Below are 20,838 nucleotides of genomic sequence, written 5' to 3'. Positions count from 1 at the left end.
CCTAGCAAAAACAGCTATAACCAAAATACAGCCATCTGAGCATTTTAGAGGAAAAAAATTTTATATGTAACTTAGGAGGTACACTTATGTCAGTCCCACAGTCCTTGATGTCCCCAAATTTCTAAAACTTATGCTTTATGAGGATCATATTTGCCCCTGTGTAAGAATGGCCATAGCCTAAGGAACTCCATTTAAAAATAAAACTGCAGTCCCCACCAGGCACGCCTACAGAGCCCTCCAATATTATCATCAGGCATAAAATAAGTCACTTTCCACAACCCTGATAAAACTCAGAGTGAAGTCACTGCCATTTGCTTTCACCCTGATAAGAGTCAAAGGTGTGGGATCAGGACAGAAAACCACCAAACCATATGTCCTGACTCTAAGATGAAAGACGTCACTAAGATGTCACTAACAGCTGATAGGGACTGAAAGGGCACACGGAAGCCCCCAAATTTAGTATAAATGATGAAGAAAATGAACAGACACCCAGCCAGCTGACACTGATGCTCACCTGCCAGAGAGCCTGATGAGGACCTGGACTGACACCTCACTTCTCATCATCTGCCTGATCCTTGGCATTGCTCTCCAACTCTACAGCAGCCTCCTGACCCTGGTGAGAATGATGGTATGCCCTTATGACTGTCTCTTTGGCAAGCCATCAACTCCATGCCAGGAGAAGCCTCCATCAGTTCCTGACCTGGTCACTGTGGTCTGAGTGAGTGGGCATCTGCTGGACTGAAGACCTAAGGCTTAAGACTTTATACCTAGTACTTAAGCTTAAGAGGGGATGTCTGTATTAGGTCTGTAATGAAGAGGTGTGTTTGCAGTGCTTAGAGTTAACTTAGAATTTTTTGCTTTGAATTGATTATGTCTATTGCAGTGCCTAGCATTAAGAATTGTCATTTTCTTGATTAAGAACCTATAGAGTAAAATTGTATTGAGTGATTTGAGTGAATAAAGTATTGAAAAGGGCAGAAGCAGTGGACATTCTTTATTTCTACCCTCAACTGCAGATGTCACAATTTTGTCCATCGTGACACCCTGCCTACCAATATTAAATTGATCTCTATACCTCAATTTTCCTTACTTCTCAAATGGACATTTAACCCCACCACCAAAGCCTGCCATTTCAATAACAGCCCACAGCAGATACAGGAGGGTCTTGACATACTAAACACAGAGAAGGGAGGCCCTTGTGCCTTTTTAGGAGAGAAATGCTGTAATTTTGCCAACAAATCCAGAATATTCCAAGGAAAAATAGCTGAGCTCTAGGAGAGCATTGAGAAATTCTTCCAGGAGCAGCAGCAGTCATCTCCCTGGAATCATTTGGGCCAGACTCTCCCCTGGTTATTCCCGTTGATGGGCCCTCTTCTTATCTTCATCATAATGCTCTTAATAGGACTTTGTTTGGTAAAATGCTTGACAATTTTTTTTACAAGATTGAATAAAGGCACTGTAAGAAGCATATGCCATATACATGCTGGGACTCACTAAGTTGCTGGGAACAAGGAACAGCAGCCTTTGGCATGCTTAGTCATGTCTGCTTGCAATTGATATCTACCCATAAGGGGTGCTAGCCATAGGCATGCTTAGCAATGACTGGTTACAATTGATAGGAAGTACGGCTCCGTGGACATGCACAAAGATCATACCCAATTGCAATTACATCACCTCACTGGACATAACCAACGGACATTGACTTTCAAGAGGTGTGACCAATCACCAATGTACACCACCAATGTGGAACTGTATCTAAACTGCTTGTCCTGACACATTGCAGGTTTTGCTCCAAGGACATTGGTGAGACTGGCCACCTTGCTGTCTGTCTCTGGATCAACTCCACCATTCCCTGATGTCCAGCCATCGACTGAAGAGAACAACCAAATGAAGACAATGTCTGCTCTTCAGCTAAGAGAAGTCATATGGCATAGGAGGTATTTTGGGGCTCATGGTTGCCCTAGGATTCTGTGATTTGTTTGTAGCATTTAATTGTCCTGGGATAGTTTGACTTGCTTAAAGTGTTTAATTTGTGTGCATTGAATTCTAGTTGGGGTGCCACAGCACACCCGACATTTTTTGCCTTAATTGATTATATCTGTTGATTGGTATGATTGAATATACGCTTGCTTTTAAAGACAATGTTGAATCTGTGACACAAAGAAAAGACCACCGACTCCAATTTTAAACCAAGTTAAAGCAAGATTATATTGTGTATACAGGAGAGCTGATCAGTGACTGCCTCATCCAAAGGCTGGGAAAGAGGACAGCATCCGGTCTAAGAGCAGGGTGGTTTTTACTAAAAAAAGTTACAAAGACAGGTGTCTTGGGAACTTACAGCTAACAGCGTTCTTACAATACAAGGGCAGATAGCATATTAGTGATCTACATGGCTTAATATTTCAAGGTAGGGAGTAAATTCAGATTCCAATATCAGAATATATGAGGCACTGCTGAGGTTTCAGAGAGGGTTGTTATCTGGTCAGAGAGAGTAAGACATGGGTAAATTCAAAGTACAGGCAGGAATTCCAAACAAGTTTAAAAACCAAATGTGGTCAGCCAAATAGAAATCTTAATATTTTACAGTAAAACAGAAATGAACCTTTCATGACCTTGTGTTGAGATGGCTCCCAATCTTAAAATGGAATTAGTCTGGGTTTTTCACACAATCCACTTCTGAGTAATGATTAATAGCAACACTTGCAACAGGCACTCACAAATCAGACTATAAACCAGCTCTTTATGAGCCAATATGGCCCCCTCCTGGAAGTTCTGGCCTAAGCCCTTCTTCACCCCCATTCAGCTCCAAGAAGCCAGAACAAACTAACAAATGATGCTCCTTATCTTTGTAAGACAAAAGGCCAGAATGATGGATCCCTAGGTCAAAGTAACCTCATTTTGAAAATCAACACCTGCCCAACCAGGCATGACCTTCCCATTAGGCCTGCCCTGAAAGAGTCCCTAACTGCTGAAACCTCAGCAAAGACATCAAGCAGAATCACAGGACCAGTTGGATTATTTTTAAACTACTCTGTTGTACTCAACTACATAATCAAGAAGTTTCCCCAGCAGGCTGCCGTGCCTTGCAGAAGGGCAGCCTGGAGATATTCTCTGTCAATACTCCTTTGCTGGAATTCAGAGCTGTATATTTATTTATTGACCCAAATAATAAGAACAATTCTAAGTAAATGTAAACCATACACAGCAGAGGCAAAAGACAGACTTCCCAGTTACTAAATCAGTGTGCTTATTACCAGGAATTTGGACATTGGAAAAATGAATTCCATCAACGTAATTGGAGGGACTTCCCTAAGCTGCAGGCCAGTGTCCCTCAGCCAAAATCAGTTATAAATTTAGAAGAATGGGGGGGGGGGCGCATGGCCCTTTCAAACTATTCCCCCAGGAGCCCATGGTGACCTTCTCAATTGGGGCCAACCTGTAAATTCCCTAGTGGATACAGGGGCTTCACATTCAATATTAAAGAAGCCCCAGGACTCCTTACAACAAAACTATGGTAGTATAAGGGGCAACAGGAGAGAAAAATTTAAATGGACCACAAATTGACTGTTAACATAGGACACGGAACTGTAACTCACACTTTCTTTGTTATAACTGAATGCCCTTTCCCATTGCTGGGGAGGGACATTTTAAGCAAACTTCAGGCAACTATATCATTCTCGGGGGAGATACCTACACTACAATTGGGAAGCACCACCAAAGCTTTGACTAGGACCTGGCCATTAAGTGAGGAATATCTGCTCTTTCAAATTCCAACCCAAGTTCCAGATGGAAAATGGAAAAAATTATTAATCCAAGAATTTCTTACTGTTTGGGCTGGGAATATCCCTCCTGTTTAGCCAAGCATGTGCCACCAGGCCATAATACAACTGACATTTGGGGCTATACCCATTCAGGTTAAACAGTACCCCCATCAGCTTTGAAGTCATAGAAGGAATTAAAACCCATATCAGGCATCTCCTGGAAATAGGAATACTCACTAGATGCCAATCAGCTTGGAACACCCCTTTGTTTCCATTCAAAAGCCAAGAACGCAAGATTATAGACCAGCACAGGACTTAAGGGAGGTAAAAAAAAAAATGGGTAGAAACCATATACCCAACTGTCCCAAACCCCTACACTTTGCTCACCAGAACATGTGGTCTATACAGTATTGGATATGAAAGATGCCTTTTTCTCCATTTCTTTGTCAAAACTGGGTCAGCCTATCTTTGCTTTCAAAATGACTGATCCTAAGTGGGGGATATTGGGACAACCGACTACCCCAGGGATTCAAGAACTTCCCCACTTGCTGCAGTCTGGCTGGGCACACAATCACGAGCCACCACACAGCTTGTAGATTCAAACAGCAACTCTTTATTCCCGAACTCACACCAGCTGTCTATAATCATATTCTGGGGAAATCCACGTTCTCTGCCCAAATCCATGTTCTCTGCCCAAATCCACCCTACTCGGCTTCTGACTCCCAAAAAATACTGTCTGAATCCCGTGAGAACTCAAGGGGAACTCAGGCAGCAGGATACGCCCTATTCCCAGCAGGAATAATCTTAAACCTGGGACCACCCTAAACCTGGATAGTCCTAAATCGGGAACGCCCTAAACTCGGATCTGCCTTGGTCCTTGAGCAAGGTCACTACATGCAATGTCACTGCAAAATGTCCTATTTCCACGAGTCCTTCCACTAAGCAACATGGGGTACGCTGGCAAGGAAATTGTCATACCTACTTGGCTAATGGCTCCCAGCACCCACCATCTTTGATGAAGCACTCAACCAAGGCCTGAGCCTTTTCCACAGTGGGTACCCCGAGATAACCTTGCTCCTATATGTGGATGATCTCTTGTAGCAGCAAAAGGCAAGGAGGACTGCTTAAGGGGCTTGCTGGGTGTACTGAGTCTCCAAGAAAAAGGCACAAATCTGTTCTTCTCAGGTTACTTATTTAGGAAAAGAACTGAGGGAAGGGAAAGGCTGCTGTCCCAAGCTCGCATAGAAACCATAATAAAGATTCCAACCCAAACCACTAAAAGGTAGGTTAGGGAATTCCTAAGGGCAGTTGGATACTGCTGCTTTTGGATACCTGGTTTACTGAAATTGCAAAGCCTTTATATACTGCAACTGCGGGAAGCAACTCACTTTTACATTGGACTGAGGAGAATGAATTAGTCTTTAAAAATTTAAAGGAGGATCTTGTTCGGACCCCTGCCTTAACCTTCCCTGATATCTCTGAGCCCTTTCATCTGTATGATTAAGAGAGAAAGGGCATTGCTAAGGGAGTTCTTACCCAAAATTTAGGGCCATGGAAAATACCAATTGCTTACTTTTCAAAAAGGCTGGATCTAGTAGTATCAGGATAGCCCCTTTGTTTACGGGCTATAGCTGCTACTGTAGTCTTGGTAACGGAAGCAGACAAACATTGGGGTAAACTCTGTGACCACCCCTCATGTGGAAGAAGCCCTACTGAGGGATGCCAGTAGTCGTTGGATGTTAAATGCCCATCTCTTCCAGTATCAGGCTCTCCTCCTAGACAAGGACAGATTGACCTTGGATAAATCCATGGCAATCAATCCTGCAACCCCGATGCCTGATGACAACCTGGAAGAGCCAGTCCATGACTGCTCAGAGATGCTGGACATCATCCAAGGTACCCAACCAGACCTGACTGACATTCCTCTCACTGTCAGAGATGCAGACCTTTACACTGATGGCGGCAGTTTTGTCTGGGATGGAATAAGGTATGCGAGAGCAGCTGTAGTTATGGGCCAAAAATAAATTATATGGGCACAGGCTTGTCCAGGGGCTCATCAGCTCAAAAAGCAGAAATCATTGCTCTGACTCAGGCATTGAGATGGTCAGAAGGAAAATAGGTGAACATTTACACAGAGATCCACTATACCTTTGCTACAGTGCATGTGCATGAACAGACATACAAACAAAAGGGACTTTTAACTTCAGATGGCAAAACTATCAAAAATAAACAGGAAATCCTTCAATAACTGGAGGCTATCTAGTTGCCAGATAAATTGGCTATTATCCACTGGTCTGGACACTGAAAAGACAATAGTCCTCAGACCCAAAGTAACACCTTGGCTGATCAAATGGCCAGGGAAATAGCCCCTGGGGAACCAAGACATCAAACTATTCTAAAACTCTCAAAATATCCAAAGCTCCTAGTTAGAATTGAGAAGGAAATTCCTTCAGACACTCCAGAAGAGATGGACTTATACTCCTCTATAGGAGCTCAACAAAACTGTCATGGCATATGGATCCTCTCAGATGGAAAAAATTGCATGCCAAAGTTGTTAGGGAAAAGATGGTTAACTGATTTTCATCAAGTGATGCATTTGTCCTCCAAGAAGACTTCAGAACTAATTTCACCTCATGTTTGGCTCCCAGGACATCCAGGGATATTCCAGGACATCTCAAATTGTTGTATGACCTGTGCACAGGTAAATGCTAAGAAGAACCAACTTCCACAGGGAAACAGAAGTCAAGGTACTGTACGTGGTGAATATTTGGAATTGGGCTTTACTGAAATTAAACCAGGACTATATGGATATAAATACTTGTTTGTTTTTGTTGAAACTCTCTCAGACTGGGTAGAAGCCTTTCCAACTTGAATGGAAACAGCACAAATAGTAGTTAAGAAACTAATAACTGAGATTTTTCTTAGATTTGGCCTTTCTCTAACCTTGGGGTCTGACAATGGCCCAGGCTTCATGGCCAAAATATCTCAATTGATTTCACAGGCTCTTAATATAAACTGGAAATTATGTTGTATGTGCCATCCTCAAAGCTCCGGAAAGGTAGAAAGGCTGAATAGAACACTGAAGGAGACTCTGACTAAGTTAATCCTTGACACTGGTGATAAATGGGTGGATCTCCTGTCTTTTGCCCTATTGAGGGCCCACTGAACTCTTTCCCAGGAAAAATTTACCCCTTATAAAATAATCTATGGGGGCTGGAGCTGTGGCTTAGCAGCAGAGCGCTCGCCTGGCATGTGTGAGGCCCTGGGTTCGATCCTCAGCACACATAAAAATAAGTAAATAAAATAAAGATATTGTGTCCAACTACAACTAAAAAAATAAATATTAAAAAAATAATCTATGGACAGTCACCTCCCATGGTCCCTAGAGTACACCAAGATCGGTTGGGAGACATTATAATCTCTGAGGCACTCAAAGGGTTACACTAATCATGGATAAGATCTTTCCTCAGGTCCAGGCCACTCAGCCCGTTGGACATAGACCGCCTGATCATTCATTCCAATCTGGTCACATTGTGCTGATACGTTGTGCTGTCAAAACTGACAGCCTCAAATCTGGGTGGAAGGGCCCTTCCATTGTGATTCTCCGCACTCCTACTGCTATCAAAGTTGCTGGTATTCCTGCCTGAATCTATCACTCACAGCTTAAGAAGGCACCTGCAGAAGCCACTGGAGGAGAATCCAGTGGCCAGAGGTAGAAAGTGACTGAGCATGGACACTTTAAAATTAAAATTTCTGGGCTGGGGATGTGGCTCAAGCGGTAGCGCGCTCGCCTGGCATGCACGGGGTGCTGGGTTCGATCCTCAGCACCACATAGAAGTAAAATAAAGATGTTATGTCCACTGAAAACTAAAAATAAATATTAAAAAATTCTCTCTCTCTCTCTAAAAAAATTAAATAAAATTTCTAAGGTTTAATATTTTGTTACTATTTTTTTTAAAGAGAGAGAGAATTTTTTTAATATTTATTTTTTAGTTTTTTGGCAGACACAACATCTTTGTATGTGGTGCTGAGGATCGAACCTGGGCCGCACGCATGCCAGGCGAGCATGCTACCGCTTGAGCCACATCCCCAGCCCCTGTTACAAATTTTTTATTGTTTTCTTTTTACCATAAGCACTATGCTAATAATTTTTACCTGTTGGAGTATATATATAACCTTAAGCTTTAGCTATGCTAGCCTCAACAAACCTTGCGCCCAAGTAGGACCTGCCATTACTGGATCTCCACTAATACTAAACTGTACCTACTCATGTCAAGATCCAGGAATTGGCCCAATCGAATTTTTCAGTCAGGTATTCAAGAAGGGACCATGGAAAAATCTTACTGACCAATCTCGAGGGGATAATATAAATTTTGGAATCTATAAAGACTCAGCTCACCCTCAAGATTCAGGACAGTATTCCTGTACTAAGATAAAAAAGGGACCCCGATAGACACTGTCTATTCAAGAGCTACTTTAAATGTGAATGTTTCCATGGCCCCCTAAATTATATAAATACTCAGAACTTTTGGTTAAAATTGGCTGTTAATACTATGGACAAATACTCCTTCTGCATATGAGAAGGAAACTCAATCCATCAATTGTTAACTAATAATCTTATGGGCCTATCTGTAAAACATAATGATTATGTTAAAGTCACTGGCCTGTGTACCATGCAGAGTCAGCTTTACCACCTTCACTGGTTATCCAAAAACATTGTTTATGCACAGATTGCACCTTCCCTGATTCCCCCCAAATTGCTCCATTAAGCAAGACATTTCCTACCCGGTGGCAAACGACTGCCTACTGGATGGGTTTTTCTCTGTAATAAAACAACTTTTCAGGCTTTGCCTGCAAATTTTTCTGGGATCTGTTCTATTGGATGGATGTTTCCTTTACTGTCATCTCTGGCATCTCCCCACTGAACTACCCAAAGGCTGCCCTCTGACTGTGAAGACAAGTTAATCCTCCTGGACCTACTAGAGGTTGCAGTTGCAGCAGCCTTTCTTTTGCCAGTCCCAGGTCTAGTGGTAGGAACACAGAGAGAAATCACAAAATTAGCCTAAGGTTTTAGCAAAACAGCTAACCTCACTGAACAGGTCTGGGCAGGAATTAAGAGATGAAAGAACTCGGAACATCCACATTACAAAATAGAGCAACTATTGATTTTATTTTACTAAAACACCATTTGGGTTGTCAACAATTCCCAGGCATGTGCTGTTTTAATCTGACAGATAATTCTAATGTTATCCAACAACAGACAGAAAAATAAGACAGGACATTAACAAAATTAAAATGGATAACTTTTGGTCAGGCTTGGGAAGTTAGTTTCCATGATTGAATTCTCTATTGGGTTCCATAATTTGGGTTCTTTTTCTTTTTTTTTTTTCCTTTAATTTTTATTGTTGGTTGTTCAAAACATTACATAGTTCTTGACATATCATATTTCACACTTTGATTCAAGTGGGTTATGAACTCCCATTTTTACCCCGTATACATATTGGGTTCTTCTCCTATTAGTTATTGTCCCATGCTTCATTAACTATACGCTCCAGTTTATTGGACTACAACACAAGTCTATTATGTACCATTGACAGTATTAGCCTATATGATGGACAATACTAACTGCTCCCTATCAAAGATTTGAAGGGGACACACAAGACAAGGAGGGAAATGATGAACCCAGCCTAATTCCAGTTTAAGATTGGGAGCTATCTTGTCAGAAGGTCATGAAAAGTTTATTTCTGCTTTAATGTAAAATACTAACATTTCTATTTGGTCTGACCCTACTTTGATGTTTTAAACTTGCTTGGAACGCCTGCTCATGCTTTGAACTTACCTCTGCCTGGCTCTCTCTGAACTGATAAAAACCCTCCCTGAAATCTCAGCTTCTCCTCATTAATTCTGATGTTGGAATCTGAGTTTACTCCCTGCCTTGGGACATTAAGCTGTGTAGATTATTAACCTGCTACCTGCCCTTGTATGATGCTTGCAGAACCTTGCCAGCTCTCTTACACCACCTCTGTGTTATGGAACCTCCCTGCTCTTGGACCAGGGACATTCTCTGGCCCTGCTTTTGGGTGAGGCAGTCACTGGTCAGCTCTCCTATGGACACAATACGAGCTTGCTCTAATTTGGTTTCAAATTGGAGTCAGTGGTCTTTTCTTTGCATCATGGTTTCAACACTTGCTCCCTGACTGAGGGCCCTTGTCCTGCAGGTGGTGTCAAGCCTCCCCTGCTTGGCCTCCTCCCGGGCTTTCCTCTTCCCTGAGAGCTGGCCCTTTCCCCACTCGTGGCTCTCACCTGCTCTTCCCCCTCCTGGCTGTCTCCATTTCCCTCATGCACTTATTCACATTACTCTGTGCCAGGCTCTCTGAGGTTGTATTACTGCAGGTTTCTCCTGCACTGTTTTTCCTCTTGTAATTCCCTTAATGTTAGTGTGTGTGATTTTCTCATTCTTCTTCACTACAGTTTGCTCTTCTTAGGTAAAAATGGTTTTTCTATTCCTCTCAAACCACTTCCTCTAAACTTCTGAAAGAATTTTGATTTCTCTGGTGTGAGAACTTAGAATGGTATTTGTGAAGTAGGTCTGAAATGTATTTTTACAGTTAGGTTTGTCTTGGCCCCTGTTTCATGGTTCTTGTGATTTTTTCCCCTCTAGAATACCTGTTATGTCATCAATCGGCTTTCCCCATAAAGGCAGCCCACTGAAAACTTCATTATCTCTTGGTTCCTTCTTCCTCTGTCTGCTAATTCTGTGCTGTTTGGAGTATCATATTTGGAAAATCCCAGATGTACAGTCATATGTCACTTACATACAGGGATACATTCTGGAGGAGCATTTTTAGGCCACCTCATGATTGCACAACATCACTCCCTATTCACATGATTCTGGTGGCATAGCCTCTTGCACACCTAGGCTCTGTGGTGTCGGTGGTTCCTGGGCTACAAACCTTCCCAGCATGTTGCTTTACCAAATCCTGCAGTTGACAGTGCATTAGGTTTATTATACCAGCATCACTGCACACACACAAGGAATCTCATAAAATAGACACCCATATGTGTATCACTATGTGACCAACATGTCCTTGAAGAAAACCTTGTTGTGTCCACCTGACTGTATATTAGACAAGCCAGCAGTCTGCATTTCAGACAATGTTAACAATTGTTACAAATTTCTTATGATTATTAGGCTTAGCAAATTACTTTCTTGGTCATTATAAAGTCTATTTTGGAGATTTATATAATTCTGCAAGGCTATCATTTGGAAGAGGTGAACTTTGGTGACACTGAGTTATTCCTAAGATACACATATCTTTCCACTTACCCCTTTCTGCTTTGATATTATTAGAACTATTGGAAATTTTTTGTTTATCAGTCATTGTTCCTGTTTGTTGGTTGGGTAAATTTTGTCCGGAGTAAACTAGTTGCAGCCTTCTAATTTTTCTCATTTCTAATTTTGTGATCACCTGGTTGAAACTTTTTCTACAGAAAAGCTTCCAATCTCCTTGAGCAGAGGGTTGGGCTTTTTTTGTTTGTTTTGTTTTCAGATGGGTGGTCCTTTAGTTTCTAAGGTAAGAGTAGAACAAAATAATCAGATTTCTGAAGGAAGGCATGTGTTCAGTAACAACCAAGCTGCTTATCTATACTCTCAGCACTAGTGATACTGCCGGTTACTGGTGATGAGTTCTGCTCCCTTGGAGAAGCACGCTGAGGCAAGCATATGAAGCAGGGTTTATTTAAAAAGGGGTCGCCTAGACTTCTCCCTCTCAGAGGGAGAAGGAGGCTATAGCTAGTATCCTGGTATCCCCAGAAGTGAGGTGTTCTGCCCTTTTTATATGTCCTAGGCTTCCTTTGTTCCCTTGCCCTCTTCACCATATCTTTCCCCAAAGGTGGGACACAGGTTCTGAAGTGGGAAGGGCAGGATAGTGCAGCCTAGGACACATTAACAACCTTATAGCTCCTTGTAGGGAGGGACAATTCCTGGAACAGGTTACCTAGGCAACAGGTTGGAGAAGGGGCAGGTTCTTGATAAGGGTGGAGGAAGGGCTCTGAAGAAATTAACATTTAAATCTCTCGGGGGACAGTCTCCAGCTTCCCAGGGTCCCTAAAAATTGGCCTTGATCCGACCTGACTTGATTTACTTATCTATACTGGCTGCCTGTCTAATTGTGGCTTCACTAAGACTCAGTGTTACTGCTTAGTTTTGTGAGATCCCTTCCAAATTCTAGGCTCCTTCTACCAGCAAAGGTCCAACTTTGTCAGCAGGTTTCCAAATGGTTGTCATGAGGACTAATATTAACTCTATTCTGGACCCAAGGTAGCAGGGCTTTATTATTCATGTATTAGACATGCACCTACAAAGCCATTATGGCTGACCCAGGAGCATACCTACTCCCTGGACTCCACAGAGAGAAGGGTGTTTTTGCTCTGCTGATGATTTTATTGATAGTTCACATGTTATGTTGTAACACTGCTGTTTGGGGAAGTGCAGACTGAGGGTACAGGTTTTGATACAAAATCGTGAAATAAATATTTGGAGACCTCAGAAATGTGAGAACATCTCACATGGGCAGATAGAGCCCTCATGCTGTCAATCTCTCCTGGTCTGCACTACACTTTTCTGGAATATTTTAGATTTTAGTGTCCTTTGAGGATGTGGCTGTGAACTTCACCAGGAGGAGTAGGCTTTGCAGAATTCTTCCCAGAAGAATCTCTACAGAGATGTGATGCAGGAAGTCCTTAGAAAGCTGGCTTCTATAGGTAAAGATAATGTTTTATTACATAATCAAACACTGTGTAATTGGGAGGTTTTTTTAAATTTATTTTTTATATTAAGGTTTTGTAAGGGACTGCCGAAGCGTCGGAGGGAGAGACCACCAAGAGACCACTCATGCAATTAGCAGAAGGGGATTTATTGATCCAGCATGCTGGGGCTTCATGCCCACTCAAGAAATGAGAGCAGCCCAGAGCCCAGAGCAGGGGCTGAGCACTGCTTAAGTACACTTCTTGGGGAGGGCGGGGACTTTACATACATCACAGTCTCCTTTAACAAATCATCATACACCACGGGAAAATCAAACAACAATTCCTAAACATGATTAGTTCATTCATTGGCAGGAACAGGTCGGGCGGGGGTGATTGGTTACTCCTAAAGTGGGGTACACATTCAAACTGATTGGTCCAGGCCCTGCGATGCCTACGTGCAAGGCTACACAGAGCCCTTAAGTTATTAAACAACCAGGCGGTCAGGGGAAATATTTACTGGGCGGTCCCAAGCATTGTCTTAACAGCTACAGGAATTTCAGGTTTTGCATGTAGCATAGGAACTTAACAATGCCTGGTCCTTTACATTTTAACTCAGGCCTTGCAGCTTAGAAACTTTACAATGCCCGGTCTTTTACACTTTAACTTCAATTTCTTTTACCCTTACAGTTTGAATCCTGGAGTGTTCCACCACTGACCCACATATGTAGCCATTTTTATACTTTATTAAGAGACAAGGCCTCCATAAGTTGCTGAGGCTGGTTTTGAACTCAAGATCCTCCTTCATTAGTCTCCCAAGCTGCTGGGAATACAGGCATGCACACTGGGCCTGGAAAGTGGCATTTTTTTTCCCTCATGGATTTCCTCATGGATTATGGAAAGCTAGTATTTGGGGGAATAAATTGGGTCTTATGTCATTGCATTGTGCAGCATAAATTTCATATTTTTTCCCCTTTTTCATTGTGGCATTATAGTTGCCCCTATTGTAAATCCCATAATTTATTCTGATATCATGATGATTTGTAATAATTGCTCTGTATCTACTTTTTAGGAGACAAATGAGAGGATTAGAACACAAATCCTGGGAGAGATCTAAGGTAATTTGTATTCAACAGAGAAAACAGAGTGTCTTAAGGAAACTGTAACATGTCCTATAAATTCACAAACAATCAAACAAGCATGATATGAACTACAGTTATTCTTATTTAACCAGATATTTGAACTTTAAGATACATGTTTAGTCATTTTAAAAAATAATTGATTTTTAATAGTATTCACAAACTGCTTTTATGATCTCACTGTTTTAGTACTAGCTATGAGAAGCCATGTTGCTAAGTCTTCATTACATTTATTTTCAAAGAGTTTGGACATGACTGAAATCCAGTACTTTCCCTGACACTGGTAATAGTGTAAGTGGAATACCAACTAATATATATAAAAGCATTAATGAGTCAACCATAAATCGCCTTGTAATTTTTTTACAGAATTCATATGGTAGGTTCTGGAAAATTTTAAATAGGTACTCAGCATAGAAAAACCTTTAATGAGATTTCAACTCTTAGTCTTCACCAGGACTTTCCCATTAGAGTAAGTCCATGTGAAAGGAGTATGTATGGACAAATGTCAATGTAACTCTTTTTCCTTAATAGGCACATTATATCTCACTCTACAAACAAATCATATGAGAATGAAGAGAGTGGAGGGAAGCTATACAAACTTAAACTGAACAGAACATCTTTCATTTCTTGCACAAGTGTTCAAAGACAAGATTTACCATAAATGAACCTTATGAATATCTACATGTGGAAAAGAGTTGAATTGTTCCATGTGTTTTCAAAAAATATTGACAATCTCACACTGGAGAGATGGCTTACAGATAAAAACAATGCGGGAAAACCTTCACTCATTTTCCTTACTTTCAAATTCATACATGAACTTATACTGGAGAGAAGCTCTATGAAAGTAAACAGTGTGGGAAAACCTTTGTTTATTATACTTCCCTTCAGCTATATAAACAAATACATACTGGAGAGAAGCCCTTTGAATGTAAGCAAGTGGGAAAGCCTTCAGTACTTCCTCTCACCTTCAAATACATGGACCATATCACACTGGAATGAAAACCTATTAATGTAAACAATGTGGGAAACCCTTCACCATGTCCTTTTACCTTCAAAGACATAAACAAAGTCATACTAGAGAGAGGCCCTATGAATGTAATTAATGTGGAAAAGCCTTCAATTGTTCCTTTTACCTTTACAGACATGAATGATTTCATAATGGAGAGAGGCCTTATAGATGTAAACAATGTGGGAAAGCCTTCACTAGTTGTGCTTCCTTTCCCATAACTGAGTGACTCATACCAGAGTGAATGATGTTATTGATGTAATAGTGTGTGACAACCTTGGCTACATCCAGTCACTTTCATTCACATGAGAGAACTCATGCTGGAGAGATGTTCTGTAAATGTAAACAATATGGGAAAGCCTTTACTTGTTGCAGTTACATTTTAAAACATCAAGCAACTCATACAGGAAAAAAAATTTCTACTAAAAAATGTGGAAATGACTTCCATTTGGGGGGTTCTGTTTTAAACCTGAAAGTAGCTGTATTGGAGAAAAGCCCATTGAATGCAAAAAACATGACAAATCACCTAATATTTTCAGTCATCTTCAATTACATGAAAGTATTCATAGAAAAGTTATAGAGAGAGAGAGAGAGAGAGAGAGAGAGAGAGAGAGAGAGAGAGAGTATATGTATATAATGAAAGTACTCACAATATAGAAGAGGCCCATGAATTTGAGAAATGTGGGAAAGCTTCCAAATTTCCCAGTTCCTTTGAAAGACAAAAAATTCACACAGGTCAAAACCTATGCAAGTAACTGAAAGAATGAACAAAGCTTGTTGTCAGAGCAAATGCCCATTTATTGAGGAACAGCTCTGCATTTTTATAGAGCCAGGGGTGGTTTGACAGTTGGCATGGGGTGCTTTTTGATTGGAGGGTAAGGATCAGGTGAGCCAGCAGGGCTAGTCTGATTGGTGGGTAGGATCAGGTGAGCCAGCAGGGCTCTGATTGGGGATAAGGATCATGTGATCCAGCAGCAGGGCTCACCATTGGATGGCTCTTCTTGGGGGATGGGGAAGTTAGTCTTTGGAGCCGGGGGGACTCCCAACATTCCCCCCCACTTTGTTATTAAATTAGAATGGGCATCGACTTATTCTGGCTACTTACTGCTGAAATGGGGAGGTGTGGGAGAAAGAGGAGGGAAGTAAGGAGCCCCCACAGGAGGGCAGAGAAGACCAGTATCAATGAAGGTTCCTTGCCACCACAGATCCATGATGACGTCAGTCCATTCAGCATAGGTCTCAACTGGAGGTATCATCAATAGCCAGGAGTTGGTAATTCCTGAGGAGAAGTTGGTTAAAACCTTGATTAGAAATTTTACCCACCTGAGTCTGAATGAACTTTATGATAGGGGGAAGGAACAGGCACAGGGAGTTTTTATAGCCCAAATCTAATGGGGTCTCTGGGTCTGCAAGCTGCCTTGTTGGCCCAAGGGGGGTTAAGTGTTCAACCCTGAGCAAGGGATTGAGTGTTCAGCCTTGAGCGGGGGCTTGGGTGTTTGGGATTGAAGCAAACAGGTGACATAGAACCAGACAGAGGGTTTGAGAGGCCAGCTAACTTTGTTTGGCATGCCCTGCAGGTCCTGCAGACCAGCCTGTCCTGCACCAAACACCCTCAATTCCACTCTTCATTCCTAGTCCAATCTAGCTCCCTCCCCTCTCTATTAAGGCTGCTCTTCAAACTTTCTCCTACCTGGGTGTACCAGCTACCACATTTCCCTTTGAAAGCAATCAGATCTCTCCAGGTTTTATGTGAAACACCTCAACCTTAAATACTGATACTTGGAATTCTTATGAAACTGGGAGGCCTTCTGGAGCCCTGTGTAAACTTGAAGGTGGACACACTAAGTGCATGCTATCACACTTGGCATAGATGCTCCAGCTAACCACTGGTCTGAGCAGCAAGTCTCAGTGGTACTTACGTATACTCCAGCTGCCATCAGAAGATGGTGACTTCTTCCCCCGGGAACTTAAAACTGAACTCAGACATGTACACACATACACATAGGAAAAGCAGAAACTCTATCAAAGCCTGTAACTAGCTCATGACACCAAAGTTTCTCACTCTTCTATTGGCAAACAGGCAGGACCCAAAGAAGCACCTTGGTTTTTCAGAAGCAGGGCATGTGGATCAGCATAACAGGGCAACCTCCACACAGGATGGAGAAATTGAGGAAAGGAAGGATTTAGCGAGCACTTCAGACAGGGGAAGACAGAATGATGATAGAGCAGGTGGGCTGGACCAGAGCACACCCAACGCCTCACCCAAGGAGAGCTCAGGTTGCCTCCCAGGACAGTCATGGACTCACTGAAGGTAACTCAGGTAGGGGTAGATATAAGCAAAAGGAAGAAACAACTTCAGCAGGAACCCAGGCATGGGAACGCTGTTGGAGGGTGGTGATGGGAACACCAGCGTGTGCACATGCCCAAACTGTATGCGCCAACTATGTGTAGGGTCCTGCACACAGTTACACCTCAATGAAACTGGGAGGGTAAACAAAACACACATGTTTCTCCTTAGGCCCAGAAGGCAACTGGTAAAGTACTCTCTTATGATCACACTTATTCAGGGGTCACCATGCTCTGGACACCTAAGTGGTTTGTCAGAAGGACAACACACAATGGTCCCACTACCGGCCAGATCCAAGCAAGTAGGGGGTCTGTAAGGAAGAGAAGGGGATCTGGCTGAAGGGGGCCCTTAGGGTCAATTGTCTTGAATAAAGGGCAAAGAGAGAACCCAAGAGGGGCCAGAAATGAGGGGGAGCATTGACAAGAGTACTTAATGACAGATGACGATCGTTGGCTCTTCTGATGAAGGTGTAGGAATGCCGGGCTTAAGCCTAGAAATATGAATCCATGGGGTAAGTTGGTTATTAGGTAGTCTGAGTTTGACTGCCAAGGGAGTGCACATAATCACCTGAGCAAGACCCTCCCAGTTTGGTTTTAGAGGGGGCTTTTCCCCCTGGTGGGCAATAGTAAAAAAGTTGACCAGGTGTTAAGGAGGTAGGGTTTTGAGAGAGACTGGGGTCAGGAAGGAGCCAGGCTTGATAGCGCCAGAGTTCAGAGCATAGATGGAAGAGGAGGGGCAGGGCATAGGTTTCGGAGATGGGTAGGGGTTCTGTAGGCAGTCTGGGAGGAACGAGGGGACGGCCATACATGACTTTGAAAGGTGAGAGATTAGAAGGCTTTTTTGGCAGGGGCCTAATGCGCAATAAAGCCAAGGGGAGCACCTTTACACAGTCCAGGCTTAATTCCATGGTGAGCTTGGTGAGGGTCTCTTTAAGGGACCGATTGGTCCTTTCAACCTTTCCGGTAGCCTGGGGGCAGTAAGGGCAATGGAAATGCCAAGGGAGTGATAGCACGTGAGCCAGTCCCTGAGTTATCTGCGAGGTGAATTCTGGGCCATTATCTGATTGGATAGAAGTGGGCATCCCAAAATGGGAGATTAAGCAATAGATCAACTACCATAGAGGCCCATTTATTGGAAGTGGGAAAGGTTTCAACCCATCCCACAAAAGTATCTACCAATACAAGAAGATATTTTATGTTTTTTACTTGGGGCATGTTGGTGAAATCAATCTGCCAGTCTGCAGCTGGTGTATGACCGCGGGCCTGATGAGAAGGGAAAGGTTTAGGTTTTAATGGAGTATTGCTATTGGTTTTCTGGCAGATCTGACAAGTGGAAGTGATCTGTTGTAGGAGGGTCTTATCGCGTGGAAAAGGGTAAAAAAGGAGTGAAGGAAAGTAGTAAGACTCTGTGGACTAGAATGGAATAGAGAGTGAAGAAAATGGAAGAGTTGTTGGGGATCTTTGGGCCAATCTCTGGGGGTAGCGAAGAGTAGCAGAGAGGAGGTAAAGCTCTGTAGGGCGGCTGATGGAGCCGCTTGATCGGCCTTGGAATTCCCCATAGTAGTAAGGGAGGAGTCAGTTTGGTGGGCCTTGCAATGGATTATTCCCAGTTAGGAAGGCAGCCTGGAGGCTCATAATAGGCCAGAAATAAGTGTGGAATTAATGGCTGCCATCCCTCTGGTGGTCAGTAGCCCCTTTCTTTCCAAATGGCTGAGTGGGAGATCAGGATATGGAAGACATATTATATAGGATGATGGATGAGAGGGAAATGACAGCATACCCTGCTACTTTAACCCCTTTGTATATAAAGGAGCTACCATCTGAGAACCAGACGAGGTCCGAAGAGGGCAGGGGTCCCTCAGAAATGGTGGTAGAGCAGGGTAAAATCGTCTCTAATACTTCCAGGCATTTGTGGACAGGATCTTGTGAGTGAGAAGATGGGAGGAGGGAGGCAGGGTTTAATGGAGAGCAGGGCTGAAAAGAGATGGAGGGATTTTCAAGGAGAGACAAGGAGGGATAGAACCCTGGAAGGAGGAAGTGACTGTAGCCCCCTTGTAAGTGAGAAAATCCTTTAATGATGAGGAGATGAGATGGTTATCAGGGAGCCAAAGGTAAGCTTGTGTGTTTCTTTCTGGAGGTCATGAGCCGCTGCTAGGGCTCTGAGGTATGGGGGCCAGCCCCTGGTGGTGGGGTCGAACTGTTTGGATAGGTAGGCCCACTAGTGCAAATGTGGGGCCATATTCCTGACATTGAATGCCAGACTTTGTCCCTGTTTTTATATAGAGGGTGAAGGGTCAGGAGAGGTCAGAGAGATGCAGGGTGGGTGCCCAGAGGAGGGCCTTTTAAAGGTCTTCCCTACCGCTGAAAGTAGGGGTTCATCTTGGGGGCCCTTGGCCAGATTCCAGGCCCTGAAGTACCCAGCCAAACCCAAGAAGGAGAGTCATCTTTGGTCTTTGGTGTAGGTATAGACACAATAATGGCCTTTTTTCCTTGAGAGATAGAGAACCCTAGATACATGCTATTTGGGCCTTTTGTGGAGAGGCCTGATATCCCTTTAAGGCCAAGAAATTAAGTAGGAGAACTCTGTCATCTGTTGAGCCCCCTTTGGATGGCTAGAAGAATTTGTTTGCAAGAGGTGCAGAGAGTAGGATTGGATCGGAGCAAGAAGAAAGCCTGGAAGAGATCCCTTAGAATGGAGGGATCCAGGGACCTAAAAAGGGGCCATCTGCTTTGGTTGTCTAAGGGATAAGTGGACCAGGCCTGGGTGCTATATTTGATCCAAGAGGCATTGTAGGGGACAGTCGACCGGCAGAGAGGACACATTACCCATGTAAGGAGGAGGGAAGAGGACTCAGAGAAGGAGGAAACTGATTTATTGGCAAAAGGGGCGTCCCCGCTAGAGCCAAAAAAATCAGGAGTGCCTAAGTGGGAGGTTCGAGCTGCAGAGATTGGTCATCACCGAATCCTGACAGTTGAAGCTCTCATCCTGGACGGAGCCAGAGCTGTGGGAGACCTTGGCCAAGGCTTTTCGGGACCCCTCCTGGAGAGGCTGGATACTCCCAGGGCCGGAAAGAGGGGAGAGGAAGGGGAGGGTAAGTATCTCTCTAGCGGCTGAGTCTTAAGGTGAGAGGACTAGGACTTTCGAATCTGCCCAACGAAGGAGTCCCTAAGGGCCACGGTAGCCTTAAAGGCTGTGGTGGGGTGCTTTCCTCCCCACAGGTGGGCAAAGAGATTTGCCGGATGATAATCAACATATTGCAAGAGGGTGGATTTGGGGCACTGGGGGTGAAAAGATTGGAGGTCAGAGGCCAAGGTTTGTCCAAAGAGGTGTGGACTATCTCAAAATACCTAAGGAAGGACAGTCCAGGTTAAAGGCAAAAAGATATCCTTTAAATCTATGACTGAGAAGTGGGTGGCAGTGTGGGGGATCTGAGACAGCAGAGTGAATGGGTTGGGAACCAAAGGATGTATGTTGTAGGCCCAGAAGAACTTTATGGGCCTAACGGAAGTGTTGATGAGTCATAGGTAGGACACATTAGGCTTTTTTTACTGCTAGTATGGGAGTAAGGGGAATGAGCAGGACGGAGGTACCCCTTGCTAAGAAGGTCCTGAATAGTCAGGAAATGGTGGAGGGGGTGTGGGTATCCCACACAATCGGGTCAACTAGGTTAGTATGGTATTTCATATCAGCCTCACAAGTGGAGCAGAATGGCCAGTTTTCTGCCAAAAGGGCCAGAAAAGATGAACAGGCCGATTCTGGGGCCTGACTGATGCCAGGAGCCCGTATGTTGATTGTTATATTGAATTTAGAGAGAATATCTCAGCTGAGCAAAGGAACTTG

At 43.3% G+C, this 20,838-nt stretch overlaps 1 long non-coding RNA gene across 3 annotated transcripts; it reads left to right on the top strand.

Annotated features, from left to right (window-relative positions):
* Positions 1-373: 373 nt before the first annotated feature.
* On the top strand, positions 374-14,337 carry LOC114080846 (uncharacterized). Of its 3 annotated transcripts, none has more exons than XR_003580667.2 (6): positions 374-616; positions 1,784-1,937; positions 6,410-6,508; positions 12,399-12,524; positions 13,579-13,624; positions 14,177-14,337. It is a non-coding gene; the product is annotated as an uncharacterized lncRNA (long non-coding RNA). The 3 variants fall into 3 exon arrangements; XR_011707528.1 differs by having other exon boundaries at positions 374-628; XR_003580666.2 differs by lacking the exon at positions 12,399-12,524.
* The last annotated feature ends 6,501 nt before the right edge of the window (positions 14,338-20,838 follow it).

Source organism: Marmota flaviventris, chromosome 5 (genome assembly GCF_047511675.1).
Source record: "Marmota flaviventris isolate mMarFla1 chromosome 5, mMarFla1.hap1, whole genome shotgun sequence".
NCBI lineage: Eukaryota > Metazoa > Chordata > Mammalia > Rodentia > Sciuridae > Marmota > Marmota flaviventris.
The sequence above is the reverse complement of the archived record's forward strand: the minus strand, read 5'-3'. Positions and strand labels throughout refer to the sequence as shown.